Source organism: Rhipicephalus sanguineus, chromosome 2 (assembly GCF_013339695.2).
Source record: "Rhipicephalus sanguineus isolate Rsan-2018 chromosome 2, BIME_Rsan_1.4, whole genome shotgun sequence".
Classification (NCBI taxonomy): Eukaryota; Metazoa; Arthropoda; class Arachnida; order Ixodida; family Ixodidae; genus Rhipicephalus; species Rhipicephalus sanguineus.
Window position 1 is genome coordinate 148,827,982 of NC_051177.1, and position 9,248 is coordinate 148,837,229.

A 9,248-nucleotide genomic window follows, 5' to 3' on the forward strand; every position below is an offset into this window, starting at 1 on the left:
TGTGTGTATACATCTTGCTGTGGTTGAATAAAAATTTCAGTTGATGGTCAGCGCTCGCGTCGGTCGGTTTCTTTCTTTATCGTCTTCGCGTGTGTTTTATGGTGAAGCCGATATCACACTCTTCGGAAGTATAGTGTTGAGGCCTGTTTGCTGACTCCCTACCTCGCTGGAAGATGCTGCATTTGAGCGAGATCACGGTGGTCGTGGCAGAAATTGTTTGCTTGCTCTAGATGGCTTCAAGACCACCTCTGCCCTATTGGCAGGGCTGGTTTGTTCTGATGCATTATAGTGACAACTCTGACTAAGGCTGCAGCGTAGCATGCACGAAGGGCTCACATTTCAGCATCGCAGCTGCATATCTGAATTCTAATGTGGAGCTGGTATGTAACGTAAAGTGAGAAGCAAAAAGAGCCCCAACAATTGCATGGCTTATAAGAAGCGTTGCAGAAGAAACTCCCCATTGAAGAATTTGGAATTATTTGCTATTTCATCGTGTAACCAATATATATGGCAACAGTCACTGGCGTAGCCAGGCAAAGGGGTAGGTCTTTCAGCCCCGCCCCTCCCCGAAATGTTTAATTTTGCATGTCGGTAGACACACGCACACACATAGGCGTGCGCACAGGGGCGGCAGGGGAGGCGGTTCTAAAATGATCTGGAAGGTTCCCAGACATTCGGGCGCGGTTTGCGAAAGGCAGTGGGTATACGTGTAAAGGATCGGTTACAGAGATAGCCCCAGAATTCTTGCGCATTAGCATCCGTATATCTTGTATTCCCTGTAGTCGAACTACATATAAACAAGGCTACATTTAATTTGGAATCACGGATGCTTACGTTTCCGGAACCTTCTAACCATACTGTTGATCGCTGAAAGTGTACCAAACGCATTGTGTGTTACCAACCTCTGTAATCACGGTCAAACTTTAATGCAAATTCAGGGCTCCGACACACGTCGCATTGTATACGTTTACACTCGACATCGACCACACAGTCCACCACTGCACGAAAATCGTCGCAGAACTCCCCTTAACAACTCAGCCGTAAAATGAGGGTCTTATATAATTACCGGCGGCCCAGCAGTAAGCATCGCACAGGCCCACACATGCTATACACGATGGCCAGCGAAGCGATCGGCGCTCACTGGAGCCGACAATGCGGGTGGTGGGTGCCGTCACGCAACGCTTGTCTCGGCATTGATATATGGCTCCTTCGCGGCGGAGAAGCCTTGTGCAGCTATGCTTGGTTAGACTTTCCTCGTGAAAAATCGAAGTCTGTCATACGTTGGATAAGACCGAGTTAACAAAGCACATAAGAAATGAAATCCCGCAGTTCGTTAGCGCGCAGAGAAATGTTCCAGGCGCCCCACATAGACGCCCCACCAAAGCGCCCGAGTATCGTGTACGGCCAGACGCAACATCCGTGGCCTCCGCGATCAGCTCCGGCGCCGGTGATCGAGGAGGCCATGCACCATCGCCGACGTTTCTAACACTGGCCACGTCGCGGCGCATCGGCGTCCAGGCTCGAACGAAATCGAAACGTTGGTAATCCACGTACAATGCCGTCCAAGCTTGTAGTGGCGGCAATCGGTCCTCTGCATAGTTCTTGATGCGCAGACGTTGGAGTTGTCTTGCTTTTTATGCGTGTAGAGGTATAGGCGGCGAGGTGTACTTTTGCTTCGTCGTTGGACTTCGACAGCACGGCGTCAAGCCTCGTTTCCACGGCTTCTTTGCTTAAACCAGCTTGAACGGCTCCTTGAAGCAGCATTTCAAGCACTCAAGTCATGCTGACTCATCCAGAATCCAATATAGTACCGCATCGCATACGAAGAACTCCTGTTCTTGGGCCACTTCATGAATAAGTACGTCCTGATCGGCAAAAGACGGCTGCCATCACGAATTTCCCGTTATCCAACGACAAAAGGGTATTATGCAAATACTGCGTTCTGTGTACCTATTTCGGGCGCTTTCTCAAGGGCTTTTCCCGCTTTGCCGAGCCGCTAACTAATCTCACTAAATCAGACGTCGAGTTCAAGTGAGAAAATGTGCAGGTCGAAGCATGTAAGGAATTGAAACGACGCCAGCAGTTACCGCCGATACTTGCAGACATCGATGAAAGAAGCCAATACCGAACATCCACGCGTCGTCTATTTATACACGGGTCACGGTAGATGGGGGCATAACCACTGCTGCTCGCGTGAGCTCCATATCATGCTCCATCATTCGCGTCGTGCAAGTAACCTTCTTCAACAACAGATAACCAACCGCGGTTGTCTAGTGGTTATGGTGCTGGATTGCTGACCCGAAGGTCGCGTGACCGAATCCCGGCCGCGGCGGCCGCATTTCGATGGAGGCTAAATGCTACATGCCCGCGTGTGCTTAGATTTAGGTGCACGTTAAAGAACCCAAGGTAGTATAAATTTCTGGAGCGCTCCACTACGGTGTCTGCGTGGTTTTGTGTAGTAAAGCCCCAACAATTATTATTATTAAGCAATTGGTTTGGAACAAGATACAATGTTAAAAAAAAGTTGTAGTAGTTACGTTACAACCAGGCGCTGTTTACGCCAAGCTATAACACCGGTAACATTTAATCGCTAAATCCCGCTCACAAGAAAAAAATGTAGACAAGTGCGCGTGTCAGCACGAAGCAAGCAGCATACACCTTCTGAATACATCCATATTCCGACCGACCGACCGACCGACCGATCGATCGATTGGAGTCTACTCGACGGCTTACCAAATGGTTACACACGTTGTGTCTGGAATCGTCGTAGGCGTTTAGTCGGACCGAACGTCAGACCAGAGCGTCATCAAAAAGGGTCGGGCGACGACCGACGGTACGAGGAATCGTGGTGTCATTCCTGGGAGGTTCAGCGCTATGCAACAACGTGGATACCACGTATTTGTGTGGCGTAGTAGGCTCGACACTGCGGTAGGCAAATTGAGGCTCGCGCAAGTAACGGAGCTCCCGCGGTGTTCTAATATTGCCGATTCGGAAAGACCCGTGTTCACTAATGCACACAACGAAATCAAGATATAAAACAGAACATGGAATACAACTTAGTTCACCACGAAATGAGAATCCACAGGGGAGAGAGCTTGAAACAAATTGTTGATAGACTCGCGGTCGCAACCACGCCAGCTGGTGAAAGATGTCGCACGTGGTCCGATCCCGCCTTTTAAAATTGAAGCGCCAAAGGACAACGAACAAAGAATGAAAATAAGTTACGATGCACTCATACCAACTAGCTCGTCTTTCAATATTACTTCAAAGAATGAAAGCACGTTCTGTCGGTTCCGCGTACTCTCGCAATTGTCCCATCACGCTGATGTTAAGGAAACGTTGACATGTCTCGCACAGAAAGCACCCGAGCTATAATACCTAAATTCCTCTTAAAGGGGCATTCAGACGGGGGGAAATGCTCGGGGGAGACGGGGGGATTGCGGATCACGTGACCGCGACGTCACGGATTAGCGAGTGGGCGTGACCCCCCCGCGCCTCCTCGGAGGAGACGGGGACGTTTTCTCCGAAAGGACAAACACTCGAAAACTAGAAGCAGCGCGAAAAAAACGACGACAAAAAAGGAACACACACAACAGGACTAGTGTGTGTTCCCTTTTTTGTGGTCGTTTTTTTCGCGCTGCTTCTAGTTTTCGCATCATGAACCGACTCGCCCAAACCCACAAGCTGTTGCTGACAAACAATCCCCCGGCGGTAGGGGATATGGCGGAATTTCGGGCTCTTGTTTGGACACATTGTTGCACTTGCTGCTGCAGAGAGCTGCAGTGGGTGTCCAGTCTGCAGCTGGATGGTCGTCTGCAGCTCGTCGTCAGCAGCTCGTCAAACGGGTGGTGCAAGCCACCAGAGTAGTCTAGTAACACTGGTCTCCCCCTCCGTTTGCCTCGTCCGTGTGAGTGGGGGGCATTTGTGGAGACTTCTCCTCGCGAGCTGACGTCACTAGGCTCCGCCTTTACCCCCCGAGCATTTCTCCCCCGTCTGAATACCCCTTAAAGGACCCCTCACCAGGTTTGACAATATTGAGCTAACGAGCGCAATGAATACACTGGGCGTTCACGATCACGTCTGCAAAAATTTGCAACGCTACGCACCGCGGAAATGGGTCAAATTTCAAGGTGAACGCTGCTTGCCCTTCCCCTCGCGGGCGCGCGCTTTGGAGAATGAGGGGATGACGTACATGAGAAAATGGCCCTACGTAGATGGTAGTGCTGTGACGTCGCTCCTCTACGTAGACGACTGTGCTCTGACGTCGCTAACAGTAGCCCGTGACACTGCGATAATTATTTGACACGACATGTGTAGTTTGTGTAATTTGTTGCTTGAATAGATTAATAAAACTTGAGAGAAATAATGAGACACAAAAAGGAAATGTGTGCGTCTTTTTCATTTTTTTTTCGTGAATTGCAGCGAGATGCGGGGCTAATGTTCCTCCCTTTCCCATGCGTTCGTGTCCCCGCGGTTAGCGCATCGAGCAGACGCCAGCCCCGGAAACGAAAGTAACGTTCTGGCGCGTTCGAGCACTCATTGTGCTCACTTATTCTACCGCGTCCAAGTAAACGTTAATGCGGCACTGGCTCATGATACCGCCACTCTCGTGCCCGTACAAATGTCTCAACTTCCATGCCCGTCCCGCAGAAACAGGCAGTACACCACAGAGAACGCCTACAAAACGCCCACGGCCGCTACATTAAAAAAAATTGGCCGCGTATCTGCGTGCTTCGCTGCAAATGTCGTGTAAAGACGATAGAAGAGGCGCTGTGTGAGATATGGACGCCATCTGCAATACGTCCGGAAACATGAGTGCTGTGTTGCGTGCTGGTAGTCCCGGCGCAGCAGCAGGCGAAGACCGGCGGTGACCAACGCGACCGGCGGGGACGCCAGCCAGCCCGAAAACGCGGTTTGGCGCGAAGCGCTGAAGCAGAGAAACGTCCGCACTCAACGAGTACTCTCCACACACTCTTTTATTTGCACGTCGCCTGGGTAAAACAGGAACGCCAGAGCGGCGCCCACAACCGGCAGCCTGAAGGCCGCCCACGACGCTGCTTTTTCATTTTTTAAATATTTTTTTTCAGCTTCTTGGCCTTCTCAAAGCTAAAGTTCTTCAACACCAACCCATAGCATTCGTACAGTGCAATACAGAACCGAAACCGAAACACAACAATGAGCTCGTGCGAAGGGCACGGAGGAAGGCAAATTTCAGCGCAGTCGCATTTTCAGCTTTGTTGAAACAGCGCTCACTAGACGACGACAAAGTAAAAGAAGGCAGAGGACAGGCAGCGCCTGTCCTGTGCCTTCTTTTACTTTGTCGTCGTCTAGTGAGCGCTGTTTCAACAAAGATGAACGCATACCAACTCGCTCAAGCTTCCATTCTTATGCATTTTCAGCGCAGCTTAAGAAACTACGGTCCTTAAAATTACGTATGTATGCATTTTCTATTAAAGGAACACGCCACCTAATACTTACCTAGTGATGTTGCACCTCAGATGTGCATGATATTTACTTTTTGATCGACAACGTTCACAAGTATGAACAGCCGTACCAGTTCAAGACGGCTGGCCCTTGGGCAAGTGGTTCAACTTTGGCCGAGTGGCTGAATCGAGGGACGTGCCGACAAACAGAAAGACAGACAGAAAGACAGACCAAAATTTCTGCGTTTAAGTTCCCCAAGAAAGACTATCGTCTTTAAAAAAAAGGTAGCGGCCGTGCAACGCCGCTCGCGTGCTTGAGCTGGCTCGGACACGTCATGCGCACGTGACCATGCATGCGCATGACGTGTCCATGCGTATATGTCAAGCGGAGAGGGCAGGGAAGGGATTTGTCTTGCTAAGGCTACACGGAGCGAGTGGCAAGGGTTTGAAACTCGCCTCCTCGCATCATGGTTTCGCGCCGCTACAAATTATTGTTTTTCTCAGTTCGTAATGAACCGATTTGAAAATTTCTTGCGGCATACCGCTCTTCATTCGGCACACAACAACTTCCATCGTACAACTAAAATTTGCAATGTGGCCTGGTGAGGGGCCCCTTAACGACAGTAGTTACGGCCAGACCAAAACCGATGCATCAAAGCAACTGACGCGATACTATAGCTATAGAGGTATCACACTTTCATACAACCTAAATGCGTGAGGAATGAAGTGAGAAAAACCTGCCGGTCCTTTCTTCCCCCCCCCCCCCGCCCCCCTTTTGTTTTTTTCAGCCGCCGGCGGGGAGACTGCCCATCAGTGCAGAAGCAACAGAAGTCAAGGAGCAGTCGTCGCCCGTCGCGCTCTCCGCGCTCAACCAATCATATGCGCGCCCCGAAATTGAGCTGAAGACCGAGAGTGAGAAGAAGTGGAAGCGAGCTAAGTGCTCGAGTAAGGCACGTCGCCCACGAGCGACGCAAACACGCTCCGAATGACAGCAGCTCCGTCTGGCGGGTCCCGGGTTTCCCCCGCGCGCTCTGCATGCATGAAAGATGCACGAGAGAAGACAGGTGTACCCGAACGCCGTGAATCAGCGCCGGGACATCGCAAGAGCGCGTTTGTAGGCTCCCTAGTTCCCTACTCCCTAGGGAAGGCTTAGCGGGCGGGGGGGGGGGGGGGGGGGGGGCACTTTCGAAGTTGACAGCGCATATAGAAGCGACCAAGCGAGCTAGAAACACACGCGCAGAGAGAACGCTGTGTTTGCCATGCACTAGAGCGCGCCTGTCCCGTTTTTTGTGTTTTGCCCCTTCACAGGTGGCGCCGCAACAAGCTCGGAATCGCATACTTTAAAGAAAAAAAAAATTCATACCTACGCCCGAGTGGTGCTAAGCCTGAAGGAAGAGCGGAGCTGGGGTAGCCTTCCTTGTTGCTCTTTAATTTTTTTTTCATTTTTTCTTGTATTTCTTTCTTTCTCTCTGTTTCTTGTATGTTTTTCTTATATGTTTCTTTCTTTCTCTCTCTATCTCTTTCTCTGTCTTTCTATCTTTTTATGACGTTATTTCTCTCTATTTATATTTTTCTCTTTTTCTATCGCTTTCTCTCTCTCTCTCCATCTCTCTATTTTCTCTTACTGTGTCTTTCTATCGCTTTCTTTCTCTCTCTCTCTCTCTCTTTCACGTGTTTCACGTGCTCCACTTCGCCCAGCAGAGTTTTCGTGTAACGCTCGCACCTGGTGTATACTCGTTAGTGGGGCTTGCCCAATTCCTGCGGCGCATACCCACCTGAGGAGTTATGCACGACGGAGCACAAGTTACCGATAGCTTAAACAGCTTCGTTGATCAAACGAAACTTATCTTCTTTCTTTTAGCAGCCAGTCGCGTGAAAGGGTGCAAACAACCTCTGAAAACGCAAAAGAACGAGCGCGCTATTCTCTCCTGGCGTGTTACGTCATTTCGTCCCAATTCGTGACGCCAGCAGTCTGTTCACGGGATGCACAAGCAAATAAGCTCTCGATTGGTCCATATATACTAAAGATATCAGTTGTGAATTGTCTCCTACCGTTGCCACGCAGTCGTACGCCCGTCTTCCCTCTTCTCGCATGACTATCGCGAACGATCAAATGGTTTCACTTTGTTTTGTGCGTTTTCGACTGCGCAAGCGGAGATAACACAGTGCAGCGGAAAAACGCGAAATCCTGATAAGCTCAACGCTTAGTGCTGACACTGTCCACGTCCTTTATGAAGAATTAAGTGACGAGGGGGAGATAGTGCATGTAGGAAGAGTATGAAGGCGAGAAAGAAACCACTCTCACGTTTCTTAACTCGGAGAGGTTTAGGGGCTCTTTAATAGCGCAGTTTTGAAGACTATTACGTTTCTGATGCGTGTAAGGACTCGTGTTTATTATACTCTAGCCTGTTTCATCTTATGTATACATCGCGGGCTTTCCGTCCATCCCCATGGGTCGTACGGTCGGCGTCTGTCTTTCAATGGACGGCCTAGGATATTTATCTATTTACTAGGTGTGCACTCCCTAGACGGGCCCTAGAACGTTAGGAAGGAAAGTAAGAAAAATAAAAAGATACAATATTGCAAAATAATATTCAAAAATACGAACGCTAAATATCGCAGACGGACTCGTAGCACTAGGTAGTTGATCTTACGGTTAGAAAGGTATAAGGAACAGACTTTCACATCCTTCTTATTTTTCGTCGTGACGCGTCGAGACGCACGCCCTTCAATTTTCGAGCGCGTATTACACGCGTCCTGAGCCATCCGACGCGGCTACAATCATTCCTGACAACGCAAATTTACTCTGTTGTTTCGCTACACGGCCACAGCGGTGTTTGCGTCACCCAAGTCTGAAGCTTGTATACCTTCAGCCGTATGCATGTGATGACGCTGCGTACCGCAAACATGAATGTCACCGGCAGGTGAAGCTTTGACGTGCATTCGTCTCGCTTCCATTCGGCGCGTCTCGCAATAAATAAGTTGCGCCTGGAAGACTCGCACATCGTTCTGCATTCATGAAGCCCCCAGAATCGTGAAGACGTCGACGTATGCACGCCGAGCGTGAACTCGGACGCTAAGATGCTCGCTGCTTTGCACATGCATACGCAAAAACAAAGCCTTAAATAATATGCCGCCCAGAGTTTCGTATTCAATGCTCTGGAGCGACTGTGCATACGATAGAGCAAATATAACCAACGACATCGGAGTGGGAGCCCACAGCACACAGGATATTTCATAACGACACCGGCCATACATCTCGCCAGTTTCAGGAACCCGCATCCTCCCGTTGCAAACACTGCCTTGGTCAACTATTTCTCTGCAAATAACATGTAATGTGTCTAGAAGATGACGCGCGAACCTGCCAGTTCTGTATAGGGGCATACATGTTACGGCTAGCTCCAAAGCTCCAGGAAAATAAACATCGGCACGCGACTCATAAAATAAGTCAAAACCCACTGTGTTAGGTTAACAAACAAGACCTTGGTTCAGTTTTCCCGGCCACGGAGGCCGTACATCGACGGGGTGAAATTAAAGATCACCTGTGTACGTCGATTTTATGTGCTCGTTTATTGAACGCAGGTGGCTAGAATTAGGCTAATTCGGGTGCGCCCATTATGACGAGCGTCATAACCTTAGCGTGGCTCTGGCACACAAAAACCCGAGCATTTCATTTTTTAACGTCATCCTTCAGTTAATTAGTATTCACCTTCAATAAACGTAGGATTGGCGCTCTATCTAACTTGAAGCTTCTTTGGTGATTAAACGGCGATTGAGTATTGAAAGCGTTTAGTATGAGCTGACGCCATCGCCGTTCCTGACCTA

General features: G+C 49.5%; 1 pseudogene; it reads left to right on the forward strand.

The window, feature by feature from the left end:
- LOC125757386 (uncharacterized) overlaps positions 1-9,013 on the forward strand; it is a 13,752-nt pseudogene extending 4,739 nt beyond the window's left edge.
- Positions 9,014-9,248: the final 235 nt, after the last annotated feature.